Source organism: Acartia tonsa, chromosome 8 (assembly GCF_053477335.1).
Source record: "Acartia tonsa isolate MP-2025a chromosome 8, ASM5347733v1, whole genome shotgun sequence".
Taxonomy (NCBI): domain Eukaryota; kingdom Metazoa; phylum Arthropoda; class Copepoda; order Calanoida; family Acartiidae; genus Acartia; species Acartia tonsa.
Window position 1 is genome coordinate 1,199,377 of NC_137267.1, and position 19,484 is coordinate 1,218,860.

The following is a 19,484-nucleotide window of genomic DNA, read 5'->3' on the forward strand; positions in this document are numbered from 1 at the left end:
TGAAAAAAACAAGTTTTACTCCAACCTTACTCCACAAGGTTTTGTGATTTTTTGTTAACATTTTAATATAATTGATTGTCAGAATAGCTTGGCCTGGTTTACTTATAGGGTAAAATGATGTTACTCTAATAAAAACATATTACACTTTACGCCTAAAATACTGATTAAAGCTTGACATATAATGATGATTTTGTATATGAATTGGAAACATATATTTTCTTGTGTAACAATATGGTTCTCCACATACAAAACAAATGGACATGATTAGTATGCATTGTGTGTTCATGGGTCGCCTCCGGGTTCCAGGGACAAATGCAATCCTTTATCACAGGACTACAATCTCTCACCAATGTCTCCTTTCCAGATCAGCGACACATTAATCCCTGTTTTGACAAATATATTTAACCTTAGAATGGTGGTATTACTTTACACCGATCCTAAACCCAAATATACTTAAGGGATAGTCTTTTGCCTATAAGCCCTATTCCGAAAATGGTATTAAAACATTACTGATAACTTTATACTGTTATTTTATTCTAAGAATTCTTTTATTCCTAGGTAACTAACTTTGTCAACACTTTTGGACTGGAAGTATCTATTGTGATTACTAGAGCCATGCGAACATGACTACAATATTCCGTTCTGCTGCCTGTATCCCCGTGAGGCGTGAAGTTCTTTGTTAGGTACCTTTGTCAGGTAAGAAAATCACTAGGCTAGCCCCGAACCGATCTTCCAGAGTATTAGCAAAGTAAAACTACCTTTAAGACGTGAACTTATTCAGAGTTCTAATCCGAAAATGTTAAATTGTCCGAAAAGATAACGATCTCCAACTTTCCTATACTTCAGAAGCTGGGGGAGGATCCAGTTGTTAGTACCGGCCGTCAGATAGCGAGCTATCATCAACCGTTGGTAGCCGAGCCACCACCGTATCTTCCCTGTGTTATTCCTATTTAGCCCCGTAGTGACTTGCGACTTGCTGGTACCTAGTACCGCGGTATAGGAGTTCTCTTCAGAAGAAAACTTGGAGATAACTATCCGTCCGGATGCCTAAGCCTTTAGGCCCTAAGAAGGCCCTGTCCTTAAATTTATCTCAATTGACCAACATCAAAATGATATTCTATAATTTATTTAACAAAGTATTATGAATTTATCTAACAAAAACTTTTATTTTTTAGGTGTGTTTTAAATGAAAATCCTAAGTTTGAGCCGCCAGGACCCTCAAGAAAATTCCAAAGCAAGAGAAGGGAGTCTTCCCTTAAATTTTAGAATTTTAAAAAGAGTTTGTGTGATATAATAATTCCGTAAAACGACTGACTGTTTCTCTCTTCCAGGTTTACTTTTATAGGCCTGAAGCCTTAGGAAAAAAGAGAGACAAAAAGGATGACTTTTATTTTTGTGTTGATTTTTATGTTTTATAGAAATTGGCGACCTGATTATTAAGATTTTGCATTTAAAAGTGTGTGCATATCTCAACTAAATCACAATATTCATTTCATAAATTAGTAAGATCACATTTTATTTTATTTTACATCAAGAATACATTAAACTATTGGTTTCAAATTAGTTTTTCTAGTAATGTTTTTTCAATGTCCTCTTTTATTTTACAAATTTTCATTCTTTTAATTTAGTTTGTTTATCACGAAACCTCTAATTTTATGATTCTTGTGTTGTTTTACTAATGTTAATTTATATTGACAATATTTGCTAATAATTTTTTAGCTGTATTATGACCATTCTATTAAAAGGGTTATTGTCTAACATTTCATTATAGGGTCTTCGTTTTATAAATCTTATTTCCCCATTTTAATAAATAGGTCTTTATACATGCTTTTTTACTTAAAAATTATATTAAATTGTTTTAGATTTGTCTAATTTTGATAATATTTTTATAGTCTTTTATTTTCATTAGTAAGAAATACACAATTTAAAGTATGGGTTGGATTTTTCCCTAGTAAAGCTACTCTACAAGTTATTCATAGAATCGGTTTAAGGGAAAAAGACGATCCATGTACCCCCCTCAAAAAGAAAAGCTCGATTATAACACGTTTCAGGAGGCTAAAAATGACCCGTGTTTCATACAGCCTTGTTTTTGAGGTGTTTTAAATCATAGAATATTATTTGTTTACTATTTTAATAATTTTTTTTGTGTTTTTTGGCACAGACGAATTTTTTATATAATATTATGGCTTTAAGACATGATTTTAAGTTATTTTTCAATTAATTCATTTATATACTATGTTAAAAAGTAGAAGACCCTTTAAAACTTATATCAAAACATTAAGGTCGTCTTACCTACATTGGTAAGCGCACGGATGTAATGAATGCCGCGTTAAATTTTGAACACTTTATACATATACTGCATTAAATGGCGTCTATTTTTGTTATGGTAGCTAGACGCTAGAAATTTTTCATTTTTTAAAAAGGGAAGAATTAAGCTAAAAAATGCCTTTTTAGGCTCTATTCAGTGAAAAATATGATAAAAATATATAATTTTTTAAACGGCTAATTTCTTTTTGGTGATAAATATTAGTTTTCCCTCAAAATTTCGGTAAAAGTTTCATAAAAGCCTTCGTGATTATATTTATATATGTACATGTTATAATATGCATTTTATAAGTTAGAATTCAATTGTAACATATTGTTTAGATTATCATGTTGAACCAAGCTGATAAAATTGGGTGTACTCGGCTTTGGCTGGTAAAAATGTTGAAACAAAAAGGCGTTGATTAATGAAGAAATAAGTACACCATTACTGGTAAACTAAATTTTGTTTTTGTTTCTTAAGGCTAAAATTTAATTTCTTTATGCGTTGACTATTTAGCAATTTAAACTATTATTACATAATTTGTCTTTATATTTTTTATCCCTTATTTATTAATCCATTTTTATCGGGAAGAGTTAAAAATTAGAAAGACATTACATTAAACAATTATCTTTATAAAAATTTGGTCATTTTGTCACTATTTTTCCAAAGTTCATATTTTTTTGTTTTTGTTTTTAGATTAATACAGATGTTAATTTGCATAATATTTAGTCTTCCTTTTGTAAATCCTTAAATAAATGTTCCATTAGACTAAATTTTACACGTATTTATCAAAGTATCTTTTTTAAGTTTTTATTTTTTCATAGGATTGCAATCATTCCTGAATTATGACCTGAACACAATTATTTCAATGATTGAATTTTATGAGTTATTTTAAAATTAGAATTTTATGAGTTATTTTAAAATTAGAATTAGAATTTGGAAAAAAACCTAATATTTCTTTTTATTTTTTCAGGCGCTTTTGCTGAAGTTAGGAGCGGTTTTTGTCTTGGGTCTCCTTGGTCGACCCCACAGTAGGCAACGCTTTTTGGCTGCCATTTTGTTCTTGGTTTGCCTCGTGGTCGCAGCTCTGGCGCTTAAATTTGGTGGGTACCAAATTTGTAATCTTTTTTATTTATGACCTTTAAAACACTAGTTTTACATTATTGAACTAATGTCAAGTGGACAAATATGATAGCCTCGTCATATTCATCTCCTTTCTACTAGTTGTACATTATATAACATTATGAGTGTTGAAAAAAAAAATATAAGGTCCACATCAACTTCTTGGGAAATTGTTTTAAAGAGCAGCTGGGTTGTTTCAGTTTATTTGTTATGGGCCAAATATCTTTCCAACAATTACTATTGTTACTTTATTTTAGTTTACATATCTAGTCATAGAGCAGTTTTCTTTAAACTGTTATAGTTCTTTTTACGCGTTAGCAAAAGCTACTTATTTTATTGATTTTATCCTATTTTATAAAGTAGTAAGCCTTTTTTGTCTGTAGCGAAAGATCTCGCTAACCGCTGAACCGATATGGTTCACCTTTACAATGAAGCTTCTTATATGTCTATGAAAGGTTGTAAACTATTATGGGTGAAAAGACCTCACACATTAATTGCCCCTAGAGGCTTCTAAGGGCGTAACCGCTAGTAGGTATATTAAGTATTTTACATTTATCTCATAGTCGGCTCTAATTTTGTAAAAATTACTTAGATCCTTTCAGATATAAGTAATAAACTCTTAAAAAGTCCTCTTATAAAAAAAATAGCTAAAAACCCGACTATACAGTCAAAAAGACCCTAAAGTTAGTTGCTATTGCATAAATTTCAAGCAATATCATATTCCCAGTTTTGTTCTCACTTATTAGTTTCAATCTCTCGATGTCATGAGTCATCAGAAAGTTCCCAAAATAGGCATTAAATATTGAGAGATTGTCATAGAGTCTTAATTCTTTTATTATTAATACAAGTATAAGTTTCCCTGGTAGCCATACTGTTTTATATTTAGGAGGAATCCAGTCAAATCACCCCACGAAGACTGAGAGAAGGCTTCCCTAACAAGACTAAAGTTTAATGATTTAAAATATGTCAAGGTAAAGTCACGCAACCTATTTCTTCACCACAGAGCAAAAATTAAGTGTCGGAAATAATGTTAATTACTTACAAAACTTAAATTTATACTAAAATGTAATTGTTTAATGCAAAAGCCATTTTTATTTTCAAATTCATTTTTTGCAAAGAATATTTAATTTTGTAGAAAATAAAAATGAGAAAAATATTATCCAATCTATATATGTGATTAACCTATGACGCGCAAAAGGTTCAAATCTCTATATTCGTTGTATCAGTCTAACGTCGCCCGTCGGCCATCTTACTAAAGCAAGGGAAAACAGTCTACATAAAAACTTAAAGAAAATTGTTATATTTTAGTACAGAATACGCAATTTAAATCAATTCAAAGCATTTATAAAAACAATTTGAACTTTTTTATTTCCAATTTTAGTAGTTTTCAACAACTTATTTTGTTTCTTTTAAGAAAAGATTGGTTGGCTACCTAATGAAATTTGGAATCAAAGTTATAGTGTAGATTGCGGCCTATCCAAATATCACCTAATTATGTAAGTAAGTTTTTCATTCTTTGACTAATGAACCATTGGATTGTTTTAATGAAATGTACTATTCTGAAAAGCCCTAAATCGAAAAAAGACTTTAAAAAGAAATTAACAAAGCAATGCAAACTTTAGTATTTTATTTATGTATTATACTTTATTGTTTTATTTGTAGTTCATTTATAACAACCTAATTTTGTTATTTTATTTTAGGTTGTTTAGAACCGCTGTATTCCACCTGAATAAACGAGTATGAAAAGCTTCCCTGACTGTTCCACTGTCAGCTGTTTATTCTGGGACACCTGCCGCACTGCTACATCTCCAACTAGTGGGTTGTGGTACACATACAAAGTAAGTATATCATTGCATGTAATGGGTAAATTATGAATGGGAAATATATATTATTTGAGTGTTTTTCACCTAAATTTTTCAGCTCTCTGTTGAGTTTCCTATCCCTATTTCTCTGATAGTTGAAAAAAGGAAAGTTTTTTAATATTCTTTACAGGGGAGAAAAAGGTTGATTGAAGATATCGAAACTTTTAATTGCCGTCTTCTTTTTTGAGTATTTTTGTTAGGAAGAGATAAAAATGGACCATTTCAAAATATTTGAAGTCTTTAGTAGTTTAGTCTTTAACAGTCATTCGTTGGTTTTTTGTCTCAAGTATGAGACTGATATGGTTCTCCATTTTCGGATCCTAGGAAATTGATGATTACTAGCTGTTTTTTCTGGTGTTATCCTATAATAAAAGAGTTAGAAACCTGGAATAAAATTATTAAATATTATTATTGTTCCAATTAAAGTAGTAGAGTGTGTATCTATCTTAGCTTTACATTTTTTAAAAACATGGATATTTTGATTTAATTTAGGAGGTGGTGTGGTAGTGTTGTAGTCCAAAAAGCTGTTTTTTCTTCCAATAAAAGATTATTGAGCAAAGAATAAAACGTTTTTTAGATTTATGCACTGCACACCAACGACAACGTGATTAGACACCTTGCCAAGTTTTTTTACATCATAAGAGCAACATCCTCTTTCACTTTTAAATTATAGCTTTTTTAATGATACAATAGATATATGGAGTATTAGACCGATACTTAAAAGATTGATTTTTCTAAAATTGTATAGCTATTTTAATATTTTTTAATTGTTCTTATTTTTCAGTTGTTTTGAGAAAGAAGATGAGATTTTTTGGGATTTGTTTGGGCCGCTATTTATCCGCCAAGACAACCTACATGGAGCAGAATGTTCCTGTCCTGGAACAAGGTTCCAAGAAGCGTGGTGTTTGCCGCTATTTGTGGGATGACGATGTAGGAGATCCTTTCTAATTTGGTTTTGTTATTTTATTTGGTAAGTTATAATTCTTTGATGAATTTTTAAGTATCGAACTCATATTTAATATTGGATAAGAGACTGTGTTTCTTCAAAACAACTAATAATTTTATCTTGTTGTTAATTTTAAAATAATGGTGTTTTAATTACAAAGTTTTTTGGTTTTTTACTATTGTCTTATTCATTATTGTCTCATTTTACAATTATTTTTTCTTTGTTTTAGATTATCATGTAGCTGTTTAGCTATTTGTTCTGCCGTTTTCTCACTTATTGGGCTTTGTTGTTGGTGTACAAAATTTACTTAAGATAGCAGTTATGAGGTAATGATATTATCATTTAGACTCAATTTAGATGGGTATTAATTTAAAATATTTTATTTGTTCGTAATTTATGAGCTGTATAAGTTTTCATAGAATGATAAAAAAATTGGTTTATATTTATAATGGATTTTATGATGAGAAAAAAAGTATTCTGAACAAGAGTAGAACAAGAGTGTAGTGCAGATAATTAAATCCTAATGTTTTTAGATGTAATTTTTTAAGTGTGAATGTCTTTTGGCTTATTTTCTGTGTGCTTTTCTTTTTCGAAGAATCCTATCTACTACAGTTTATATTTTGTAGGATATTTTTTAGCTTGATTTAATATTTATTTTTTCTGTTTTTTCAGTCATATCTCCTCGGCTCCCAGTTTTAATACAACAACTGTGGTTCCAACATTGCATTGCTGATCAAGTAACTGGTGAATGTCCGCCCTATATTTGATTGCAGACGGAGTAGCCTGTACACTGATTTTCTAGGTAGGTGTTCCTTTTGCTTCTATTTTGGTCCTTTAGGGCCTATGGTGCTCCCATCCCTTTTTATAGGATTGTGAAGCTAAAAGAAGACCCCTTAATTATTTTTTTTGGGGGATAAGATACATGCATGCTTATTCTTATTTTAGGTGAAGCAAAAGATTAGGTTTTGTTTAATGTAAGCAGAATATGTGACTGATATTTTTATAATTAGATAGTTATTTGCTTAGCAAAATAACTTCTCCCCCTTTGCAAAAAAAATTTTGCTCAATTGGAGGGGTTTTAATATAAGTTAGAGATAAATTTGAGAGTGATTTTTATTAGTTGCTTTATTTTTCAGTTCATTTTGTTGGGAGTTGGGAGGGTGGTTTATATTTTAAAAACTTAAATTTATTTTGTTAATATCATTTTGTATAAAACATATAAGGCATTATTTTCTGTCTTTCTATAGTGTAATTGACATAAGAGACATTGGCCTTTTGACTTATAGATTTAAGACAAGAGTGAAAGAAAGTGATAAAGAGAGGGGTCGAGAGAAAGAGAGAAAGAATTAATATCGCTTTTTTGTTTTATACTGATAGCTTTGGTGTTTTGTTTTCATTAAGGAGTGTCGTGTAAGGTGAAAAATCAAGGTGTGTGTAAAAAAAAATATTGATAAGTAAAGTCTTAGTTTATTTATGTTGATTCTATTTTTATGTTGTGTGAAATGTGCATGTGCCATCCAGCTTGTTTGATATTTTCTTAATTCAGAGTTTTTTGTAAGTTTGTTTTAATAGTGTTGTTTTATTTCAGCTGTTAGCTTTTTAGCTATCCAGACTAGTGTATGTGTGTAACCGATTTGGTTAGAAGAAAAAAAGGCAGCTGATTTCTGCTTTCTCATTTAATTTTTTCTCAGCTAAGTGGGCAGGTGTGTGCTTGTCGCTGTTTAGTCTGGTAGAGTGTACCCTACAGCTAAATAGGCTGTGTGTGTGTGTGCCTAGGCGGCATTAGTTTTGTGTGTCACTTAGGGGCTTGGTAAAGTGTACTCTACAACTAGCTAGGCTGTGTGTGTGTGTGTGCCTAGGTGGCACTGGTTGTGCGTGTAGTTTAGTGGCCTAGCAAAGTGTACTCTACAGCTAACTAGGCTATGTGTGTGTGTGCCTATTGTTAGATGTTGAATAATGTATTTTAGAGTTATATAGCCTGCGTGTGTGTTCCGCCTAAGTGGCTTGGGAAACAGCTGAGTTGTGGTGTGTAAAATTGCTGCTTTAAAACATATATGTGTAGTTTCCCATTTGTTTTTAAATGACCTTATATTTTTTTTTGTTCATTTTAAAAGTTTAAAATTTTATGGCTTAGCAATTGTAACTTTTTATGTATAAATTTACAAGAAAGAAGATTTATAAGTGAAGTAAATATTTTAAATGTAGCAAAACAAGGATGACAACATCTATAACTAGCGAAACACAAAAAGGTCATTGATGGTAATATTTACAAGTAGATTTGTAGTGTATTTATTAATTGATTTATTGGGTAAAATAAACACTAAAACTTGTTTTTATTTATATAATGTTGTCGGTCAAAGTAACTTACATAAAGGATGCTCATAACTATGGGAAGAATTATTTTGATCATGATATCTTAAAGAGTTTTAAGACTGGTCCAAAAATACCAAAAATATGGGGGAAAATGTAAAAAATATAGAAATAGCCAAAAACCTGCAAAAAGGAAGTCTGATCGTCTTGTCTGTTTTCTTTAAACAACAGGAAATTTTATTTTGCAACTAAAAAAAAATCTGGAAATCGTACCATAAACACTGAGGATATGTAAAGAAATAAAAAAATTACAAAAATAGCTTAAAACCTATTCTATTACGCAAAAATTTTGATTGTTTTTATGCGCACGAAAACGAATTTTTCCAATAATTGTCTATTATTTTGCCAAAATTGACAGAAAAATTATTCGGCGTTTTTATCTTCCTATTTTAAAGAGAATAAGAAAAAAAATTTATTTTTAAGGCAAATCGATTTAAAAACTGCTTTCAAGAAATGTTAGAAAGTAATTTAAGATTAAGTTGTCCTAAATCTTAGAAATTGTTATTAATTTATCTTAGGCTTGCGTGTGTGTGTTTAAATATTGCAAATTGTACTTTTAAAATACGCATTATTTAAATTAAAACTAAAATAATTTTGATGAGGTCTGTTTTCTATCTTGACATGTGTCAACTTTTTTCAACACTATATTTATGCATTTACACAAAAATTTTAATTATATTATTTCGGAGCAAAGCATTTCCTTAATTTTCTATCTATCAGTTTAATAATATTAGAACCCTCAGAAAAGTTTTTATCATATAAAGTTTTTCAAATTTTACTATAAAAATTCAATTTACTTTCCATAAACAACTAATTTCAAAAAATAAACTGCATTTAGAAATATTCTTTGTTTAGGCCAAAAATATACGAAAAAACTCGCCATTTTATCTACACATCCTAAGAAATACATGTTTCAAAGCATAAAGGCCCTATTCTTTACACAATGATACAACTATTGGCTGCGCCCCTATAAGAATATTCTTAGGGAAAAGCTTAAACTCATATTTAGGTTCTTAAAACCTTTTACAATGCCATAGATGCTTAGTGCTGTAAAAAGTATGAACAATATTTTAATTAGCTTATAGAAGAACGAAAGGTTGTTAATAGTTAATCATTTTAGCTTGCCACAATGCTATCTCTTAACATCGACTACATTGATTAGGACACAAAGTTATCATTTCAGATGGGGTAATTGGACGTCTGTATTTTGGGGTATAAACGGTCAAATTCCTCTCAACCAATTGCATTAGTTCTCTGGATGGGAAATCTATGTGTTCAGCTGATAACATCAGCTTCCTTAAGGCTTTGGTTAGGACAGATTGGTATTGTCCCTCGGGATAGGTTTCATATTGCCCAATATAATTATTTTCCCCTTCAATTGGAGCTGTCCTTCCTGAAAAATTATCAGCCATTGTCAATCCTCTCAATTGTCCACCTGAGCGTGGCTGGGATAGGCGGGAATGCCCTGACAAATACAGGTGGTAGAACCACCCTGAGCGGTGACGCTGTATTTGCGGGACTTTACAGCCGCGGCTAATAACTTCTCGTCTTTAGGAAATGCACACTCTGATTGTTTATTCTAAAAAATATTTAAAAATCATTAAAGATTCTGTTTATTCCTTTATCCCGGATTAATTTAGCCTTTTTTGATTAAGAATAGGAAAATTATTAATTAGTGATTGGGATGTATCAAAATTGTTTAAAAGTTTAGTTAAAAATGGAGAAATAAGCATTGGTTTTAGAGGTATCAGGTGGTAATTTATCATGTATGACTTATTAAAATTATTTTGTAATGGAAAAACTGTGGTTTACCTTAAAAATTGTAAAGCCTAAAAAAAAAAGATAAAATCTTTAAGTCTAAAGTGAAACTTAAATCAAACTTATACCAGATAGAGAGCCTAATCAGTTCAGTCTTATAAAGTTGTATAATTTGCAGTTGAAAATTCAAGATAATCAATTTAATGTATTTAAAAGTTTGTAAAAAGTTGAATTAAATGTATGTTTTGGAGCGATTTTTAACACACATGTCTAAAAATCAACACATGTGTTCAGAACTAGGTCATAAACCTCAGAATTTATAAATTCATTTTCATAAAAATTATTAGCTAAAATTAGGCTTATTTTCAGGGATCTTAAGGGATAAGACAATGGACGATATTTTGTTGGAAGTTTATTAACTCATAATTAATGAAAATTGGATTTAATTATACAAGGATCTAAAGGGATAAGACAATGGATGATAAATTTGTTGGACTATTTTGCTACATAAACACATAATTTATGGAAATTGGATTTAGTTAGACTTTTCTTATGGAAATTTTTATTTCTTTTGGGATTAAGTTCATGCTTATTTAATAAGGTCTTGTAATTTTGGATGACACATTTCTGTTAGTAAGTTTTTTCCAATTATTATTTCAAAAGTATGGTGTCATTCTAATTTATTATTGTGTGGTGTTTTCTGATTATTACAAAAAAATTTAATAGCTTATTTATTTATTTGTTACTAATTCTTGTATTTTATTTTTAGGTATCATGCCTGTTCAATATCCTGTGGTTGGAGGATCGAGTTTTTGTTGAAGAAACAGTAGAACTGAAATTGGTTATTTGTGAGATTCCTCCCTTGGGACCTCCGCAGATTTTACCGGTTTTTGTCTGCAGATTTGTATCTTTTACCCTGCTGACTGAAAGAAATGTATCTCCGAAGTTAAGGAACCTGTTTTGACTTGGAGATGGGGAGTGGTGCTCGAGCTTAGCCAGCCACATATTTCCAAAAAGAGTGAAGGGCTTGAGGATACTAATGGAGGTATAGGCAGGTAGGAATTTATTGTTTTTTAAGCAAGAAAAATTTATCTCTAGGTTATATGTTTTCTGCAGTTTTGTGGGGAGTTATTTTATAATTTTGATTGTATGTTGCAGCTTGCTACATAACTAGATATGTCTGTACTTGATAAATACTAGAGAGCATATCTGCTCTAAAACTAGAATTGTCGTCTGTAATTATTTTTTAATTTTCTGCTGAATTTGTTCATTTTATTAAGCACACATAATTGCCCTACTTTATAGTTATAATCATGTCTATTCTTGTTCAACTCTTTTTATTATTTTTTCTTGCCTTTTATAAATAAAGCATTAAAGTAATGTATATAGAGCAATAAATAGTATATGTAACAACCACCCCTTCTCAAAGACCTTTTACACGACTTTTGGTTGGGTCTTTGAAATAAGCTGAATCATTCAAAAATGTAAATACAGCCGGGTGCTGGCAAAAGAACCAAGAGCAAATTGCAAACTAATGTTAACTCAAGGACGCCCAAGCTTTTTGCTTAGCATGGGGGTAAAATGAGGATTTCTATATGTTCAAGGTGAGTAATGTAAGGTATTTAAAAAAACTTGAGGGGTGTAAGGGACAAATACACCATTACCCCTTTACTTGGACATCTATGTTTCAGCTATAATGATTTCTGCATTTTGCCTAGTTAATTTCGTTTTTGCATAGTTTAAATACTGTTCATTTGTTAAAAATTATTTTGAAAATTATCTATTGATTTCTTGAAACTGACAATAACCCAATAATTGAAATAAGGACATAGTTAATTTGCCGATAACAACGTAAATACTGGCAAAAACCAAATTTGGTAACATCTGCAACATATTAGTTCTACATTTGTCGCTAGATGTCACTAAAAACTTGATAATTTTGATTTGCTACAAAGTATTCATATCATTTGGAAAAAAATGTCTTATTAATCACAAATAACTAGGTTTAAAAAGGTAGTATTGTAAATCGAAAAAGATGATTATGAATATAATGGCAGTTCTAGATACTTCACATAAGTTTAGACAGAAATGATAATTTTTTACTAAAATTGTCCCTTTCTTTTTCAAAAAGCAGTAAAAAGCATTAGACAGCTATACTTAGAAAGCAAAATTTAATGAGATTATTTTTCGTCTGCAACGCTCTAGGTCTTTGCAATTGGAAATAAAATAATATGCTCTTTATACATTTATACTATAAATTTATTAATGAAACTCTGTGTCTCATTGTATAGTTCTAAGAATGGGATTTGGAGATTCTTAAAACATTTGGATAATGGCTATTTTATACCTTATCTTTTTAGCTAGATAAACCCTAATATAATTTAAAACATTAATTAATTTATTTAGGGTTTTAATTAAACGGTTGCTCGATTTAATTGGCTTAGACTCCGGCTTTGTTTCATGCTTATTCATATCAATCCTGTTGGTTCCGCGTTCAGTCATGGCAATGAGTAATAATCTCTCATTTGACATACTAATGTATGCAATGATAAAAAATAATAAGCCAAATGAAGCAAGAGTACTACCAATCACCATACTTGTTAGTAGAACCAACATGATTGTCATGAATTTATTTTGAGAAGGAAAGTCTTCAAGATATTGGAGCCATGATAAAGCCTTTGTGTTTCTGGCCCCATTTTTCATGCACAATGCACTTTTAAAATCTGATTTTTCTTTAATTCTATTGTTTTCAGATATGTCAGTGTTGTAAGAGGACTGTACTGTTTTGCAGTAGTCAATTTTCTGCTCATCTAAATCCTCAGGGTAATTTTCTTTGCTTTTTATTTTACTGATGTTTATCTGTTCGTCTATTTCCTCTTTTTGCCCCAAACTATTTTCTAAATCGACTTTGTCTATTTGTACCTCTGGGCATAGCAATTGTTGAGACAAATTAACAGAAATTTTATTGCTAGATAATTTTTCAATTTTTTGACTTATTTTTTGATCCGTCGCGTAATTAGGGGATTTATCCAATTTTGTGTTATACACATTTTCTTTTATATTGGTAATTATTGGCGGATTAATTTTATCTATTGGATTATTAACAACAGAGTTTTCTATTATTTTTAAATCATTGTCTATAGACGAACAGTTTAATGTTGAAGTATTAGATGTTTGACTTTCCATTAATATATTTTCTATTAGCTTATTAGTATTATTACTATTTACACTATTTTGGGTATTATTATTGACACTATTTTGGGTAGTCGAACATTCTAGTACTTCAACATTCTTAATTTTTATATTTTCATTTTGATAATCAATATCCGAATTTTTCAGGTTTATCTGAATGGACAAAGAAATGTTGATTTTGGGACCAGATTGATTCTGAGGTGATTTTTTTCCTAGAATAGGGGTGCCGGGTATGTCCCAAGAATCCGTAACTTGTGGTATTTTTATCTGTAATTGTATGTTTTTGCTTTCTTGAGAAATACTCGGCTGCCCTACTAGTTTTTTTCCATTGTTGGCGGGAATTTGCACGCCGACAATGGATGGTATAATCTTGATACACCATAATTTAAGCAGCGTGGGCATTGGTCTTTGGAGGGATTGACATTAGGGAAAGTGAAACACTCCCCACTACCATGGGTGTCAGAATTACACAATAAACAAACTATACTGTTAGCTTTTTCTTTATTCTTTTTATACCACCATTCCATATTTGCTTTTTTAACTGCTTCATCTGGATGTTTTAAACAGTATCTAGTATAGTGAGGCTTTTGGCAATGCTCACAAGTTTTTTCCTTTTCTACTTGGTTTACATTTGCATTTTTTTGTCTGTCTAATTTTCTTTTTCTCTCAATGGCTGAGTTATAAAAGCTTCTGTTATTGCTAAACCAGCTTAAGATTGTCTCTTTAGTAATGTAAGGAACATTGGTGGATGTCAAAAATGCAGATTGCAATAATGGTGGTACCAAATAGGTACATATTTTCTCCCTAAGTTTAGCCATTTGATTTTCATGACTATTGCCTGTTTTTTGCAACATGGCTGCCAAATATACTATTATTTTATTTGGTCTGTCTTCATCTTCAGCAGTGAATCTATAAGTGTAGAATTGTTTCTCATATTGATGTGGGTTGAGTAATTCTGCACCTATGGTAGTTAGGATCGATTTTACAAAATCCTGAGCACTAAGGGCATTAGGATCTATTTCTAGAATATCTAGTTTATTCCTTGATTCTTCATTAAAATAGTGAATGAGAATATTGTTGTAGGAACTATGAGTAAAAGGGATCTCATATTCCTCCAAATATTTAAAAGTGCTAAAAAAAGTGTAATTGTTAGTTTTTTCTCCATATTGGGGTGGGATTTTACCCAATATTTTGACTTGTCTGTGAATACGTTCGTGTTGACAACTGCCCCACACTAAATTATTTGGTATGAGATTAATTATTTTTGCTGTATTTAGGTCAGTGATGGATGTGTTTTCATGAAGGAGAAGTTTAAGTTGCCACATTTGAGATTCAGATAAGATATTTCCAAGTAAGTTATTTTCTTGTCTTGTCTCTCTATTTCTGTTATCTCTATTGGTAGATGGAGTCCTTCTATCTAACTCCGTGTCTGAAGAGCTAGAACTAGGGCTAGGGCCACTACTGTTACTACGTCTATTCATTCTCTTTGGCCTAGAGAAGTTCTGTCTGTCTTTATGCCTGTCTTCTTTGTCACTATTGTCTCTTTTATTTTGACTTTCTTTACTTGACTTAGTTTTGTCTTTATCGTGTTTATAACGATTTTCATGTCTATCATGATGTTGTTCATGGCGTCTTTGGTCCTCATTGCCATATGGGTTAAGTGGATCATACATTCTGTCAGGCCTTTTTTTAGAATGTTTTTTACTTTTTTGTCTGTCAAAATCCTCACTATAATAGCTAGATTCTGACTCATAACCCGAAAAATCTGAAGTTGGTTTAACTACTTTTTTATTTTGGGGTTTATTGCCATTATTTTCTTGTTTTATTACTTGAATATTTGGCTCATGTTCATGTATGGGAGGAGTGTCCTGTAAATGTATTTGAGGCCTATTTAATATGCGATTTTGTCGCCTATTGCCTAAGACAAGCATTGCTGTTGCTGAGTGAATCTCAGGCCTAACATGAGCACTAGGTATTTCCTCCAGTCTTAGATAATGATTTACTGCATTATTTAATCCAGGTTCATATTCTGGATTATAAGGTGGAGGATTTAATATTTCATCTTCTAATTGATCAATAATAATATCATCCATTTTAGGTTATTGCTGTACTACACATGGAATGAGGCCTAAATCAAAGATAAATGGAGCACCATTGTGCGTGGCCTATGCTCTGCTGCACTACACATGGAATGATTGTTTGTCAATGAAGAGCTGTGCTTTTATGGATGCTTTACTGGTAAGACTTATTTAGTGGCCTTGCCCTCTCCCTCCTAAAAGGAAAAAGTTAAATCTTACCTGGGTTTATCCGGTAACGGAACCAATTTTATGGGTCGCCTCCGGGTTCCAGGGACAAATGCAATCCTTTATCACAGGACTACAATCTCTCACCAATGTCTCCTTTCCAGATCAGCGACACATTAATCCCTGTTTTGACAAATATATTTAACCTTAGAATGGTGGTATTACTTTACACCGATCCTAAACCCAAATATACTTAAGGGATAGTCTTTTGCCTATAAGCCCTATTCCGAAAATGGTATTAAAACATTACTGATAACTTTATACTGTTATTTTATTCTAAGAATTCTTTTATTCCTAGGTAACTAACTTTGTCAACACTTTTGGACTGGAAGTATCTATTGTGATTACTAGAGCCATGCGAACATGACTACAATATTCCGTTCTGCTGCCTGTATCCCCGTGAGGCGTGAAGTTCTTTGTTAGGTACCTTTGTCAGGTAAGAAAATCACTAGGCTAGCCCCGAACCGATCTTCCAGAGTATTAGCAAAGTAAAACTACCTTTAAGACGTGAACTTATTCAGAGTTCTAATCCGAAAATGTTAAATTGTCCGAAAAGATAACGATCTCCAACTTTCCTATACTTCAGAAGCTGGGGGAGGATCCAGTTGTTAGTACCGGCCGTCAGATAGCGAGCTATCATCAACCGTTGGTAGCCGAGCCACCACCGTATCTTCCCTGTGTTATTCCTATTTAGCCCCGTAGTGACTTGCGACTTGCTGGTACCTAGTACCGCGCTATAGGAGTTCTCTTCAGAAGAAAACTTGGAGATAACTATCCGTCCGGATGCCTAAGCCTTTAGGCCCTAAGAAGGCCCTGTCCTTAAATTTATCTCAATTGACCAACATCAAAATGATATTCTATAATTTATTTAACAAAGTATTATGAATTTATCTAACAAAAACTTTTATTTTTTAGGTGTGTTTTAAATGAAAATCCTAAGTTTGAGCCGCCAGGACCCTCAAGAAAATTCCAAAGCAAGAGAAGGGAGTCTTCCCTTAAATTTTAGAATTTTAAAAAGAGTTTGTGTGATATAATAATTCCGTAAAACGACTGACTGTTTCTCTCTTCCAGGTTTACTTTTATAGGCCTGAAGCCTTAGGAAAAAAGAGAGACAAAAAGGATGACTTTTATTTTTGTGTTGATTTTTATGTTTTATAGAAATTGGCGACCTGATTATTAAGATTTTGCATTTAAAAGTGTGTGCATATCTCAACTAAATCACAATATTCATTTCATAAATTAGTAAGATCACATTTTATTTTATTTTACATCAAGAATACATTAAACTATTGGTTTCAAATTAGTTTTTCTAGTAATGTTTTTTCAATGTCCTCTTTTATTTTACAAATTTTCATTCTTTTAATTTAGTTTGTTTATCACGAAACCTCTAATTTTATGATTCTTGTGTTGTTTTACTAATGTTAATTTATATTGACAATATTTGCTAATAATTTTTTAGCTGTATTATGACCATTCTATTAAAAGGGTTATTGTCTAACATTTCATTATAGGGTCTTCGTTTTATAAATCTTATTTCCCCATTTTAATAAATAGGTCTTTATACATGCTTTTTTACTTAAAAATTATATTAAATTGTTTTAGATTTGTCTAATTTTGATAATATTTTTATAGTCTTTTATTTTCATTAGTAAGAAATACACAATTTAAAGTATGGGTTGGATTTTTCCCTAGTAAAGCTACTCTACAAGTTATTCATAGAATCGGTTTAAGGGAAAAAGACGATCCATTCAGGGACTTTCCCTCCAAGTAGTTATGGACCACTTGACGCCTTCCCAACATATGGTTATTAAGTAGATAGGTGTGGAGGGGGTAAAAAATTGTTTTGTTTTTATTTCGGCATAACAACTGTAGTACTAAAAATATGTCGACAACCTTCTATTATCAGCCAAGGAGGGTTTAAAGACACACACTCCCTGAAATTTGATTTGGCCCGCCAATTCAGGGACACCATTGAGTGAGTGAGTGGACACCAAGGGGGGGTGTAACCACCTCCCTAATACTAAAAAATACACCCTCTTGTTGTCTGTAATACAACCCCCTAAAGCTCACATCCCTTATACCCTCCTCGATTTTGGTTTCCTTAAAAACCTTTTGCACGCTTCTGCATTAGAGATTTACCTTGGCTTCTTAATACCCATATTTTGAGAAGCCGGTTTAGCAAATGTTCACTAAAGCTTTGTGGGAAATTGCCTATATTTTTCTTCCCTATAAAGGTGGATAGATACATATACAGGGGTTGGTACAGCGAAGCATTTTATTAAAAGGACGGGATGGTACAATGAATTTAAAAATGATTGTTCTCAGTGACTTGGACTATGGGTACTTGAACAAGCGCAACTTTGATTATTTCGGGTTTATTTTTTAAAAAATTGGGTACTATTGCAAGAATGCCGCTAACTTTGTTATGCTCCAAACAGATGAAGTTAACTGAAATATTTTAAACTCCGAAATTGTATTAATTTCCCATCGCCCAAACCCTATATCCCTGAAAATGGGTATTTTTTCAGACTAAACATTGATAATCTTAACAATAGTCCCCAAAGTCTAATAACAACGTTTTCTTATTTGTTGACTCAATAACCTTGGGGACTTCCATTAAATTTTGATTGGTAGGTTAATTTAATTGATTGTCCAAACGCTTCAACCACTAATTGTAATGTGTAGAAGAGGTAATTTTGTGTATCATCATTGGGGATGTACATCAATATATCGGCCACTGTCTTATCCCTGTAACTGTATCCTGATTGAACCCGAGCCCATATCAGCCTGTGTTTAATTGAACATTTTTGAGGCAAATTTTCATTTATCAAAATAAATAATTTATCAAACCATATTGCTTTGACAAAATATCATATTTTTTTGTTCTTTAAAAGTTATTTGTCGCATCGTATTACAGACATCTTTACAGATATTAAAATTTTAAAAAATATGATTAAAACCAGTTATGTTAATCTCGAGGCGCGAAAACTGTCTATAATACGCTGCTATACATGATTTTTCAGAATGAATGAGAACCGGTTCTTATACAGCGGATCCTGTTTCAAAACCCTACTGGAAATAATGTTATCGACTTTTTTCCAATCTGTGGAAGTATTTAGTCTATGGCAATTATATTTACCGTATTGCAAAGTAATATTTCATCTGTGTTACAGCAAAAAGCTATCATCATTCAATTTATCAAATACACCACACAAATGGATGTATGAAATACGTGGATATATTGACAGGGGAAAATTTGTTCTCAATTTAGCTTGCTAATATGGACCTCATTTATTGGTTAGTTCGTTCATCCAGTAGGAGTGGAGGGGATGATATAAAGGGGGTTGATGCGTGTATTATAATTTTATCCAACTGCGAGCATCACTTTATCAGATAACATGAACATATGGTGCAACATCCAAGAAATAATATATTAATCCAAATACACCATACATCTTAGAAAAAAATAATTCTTTCAAAATTTTCACCAAAAAAATAAAGAAACAGTTATTTATTACGTCGTATTATAGACAGCTTTGTGCTAATATTAAGAATATTATTAAGAATTTTAAGATTAAAACCAGATGCCCCGCTTATAATCCTATTGTATTTTGTTGCCCTAGGAA

The 19,484-nt window shown here is 31.4% G+C and overlaps 2 long non-coding RNA genes across 6 annotated transcripts; both read left to right on the forward strand.

Moving 5' to 3' along the window:
* Window positions 1-292: 292 nt before the first annotated feature.
* Window positions 293-1,932, forward strand: LOC145325770 (uncharacterized). The gene is made up of 2 exons (XR_013881590.1): window positions 293-696; window positions 1,176-1,932. It is a non-coding gene; the product is annotated as an uncharacterized LOC145325770 (long non-coding RNA).
* Window positions 1,933-2,525: 593 nt separating this feature from the next.
* LOC145325769 (uncharacterized) lies at window positions 2,526-17,527 on the forward strand. 5 transcript variants are annotated; one of them, XR_013881589.1, is made up of 15 exons: window positions 2,526-2,755; window positions 3,279-3,408; window positions 4,314-4,398; window positions 4,842-4,927; window positions 5,128-5,265; window positions 6,074-6,259; window positions 6,465-6,561; window positions 6,908-7,037; window positions 11,133-11,418; window positions 13,117-13,186; window positions 13,703-13,755; window positions 14,833-14,906; window positions 15,654-15,793; window positions 16,157-16,294; window positions 16,774-17,527. It is a non-coding gene; the product is annotated as an uncharacterized LOC145325769 (long non-coding RNA). The 5 variants fall into 5 exon arrangements; XR_013881587.1 differs by having other exon boundaries at window positions 2,528-2,755; window positions 4,847-4,923; XR_013881585.1 differs by having other exon boundaries at window positions 2,530-2,755; window positions 4,842-4,923.
* The last annotated feature ends 1,957 nt before the right edge of the window (window positions 17,528-19,484 follow it).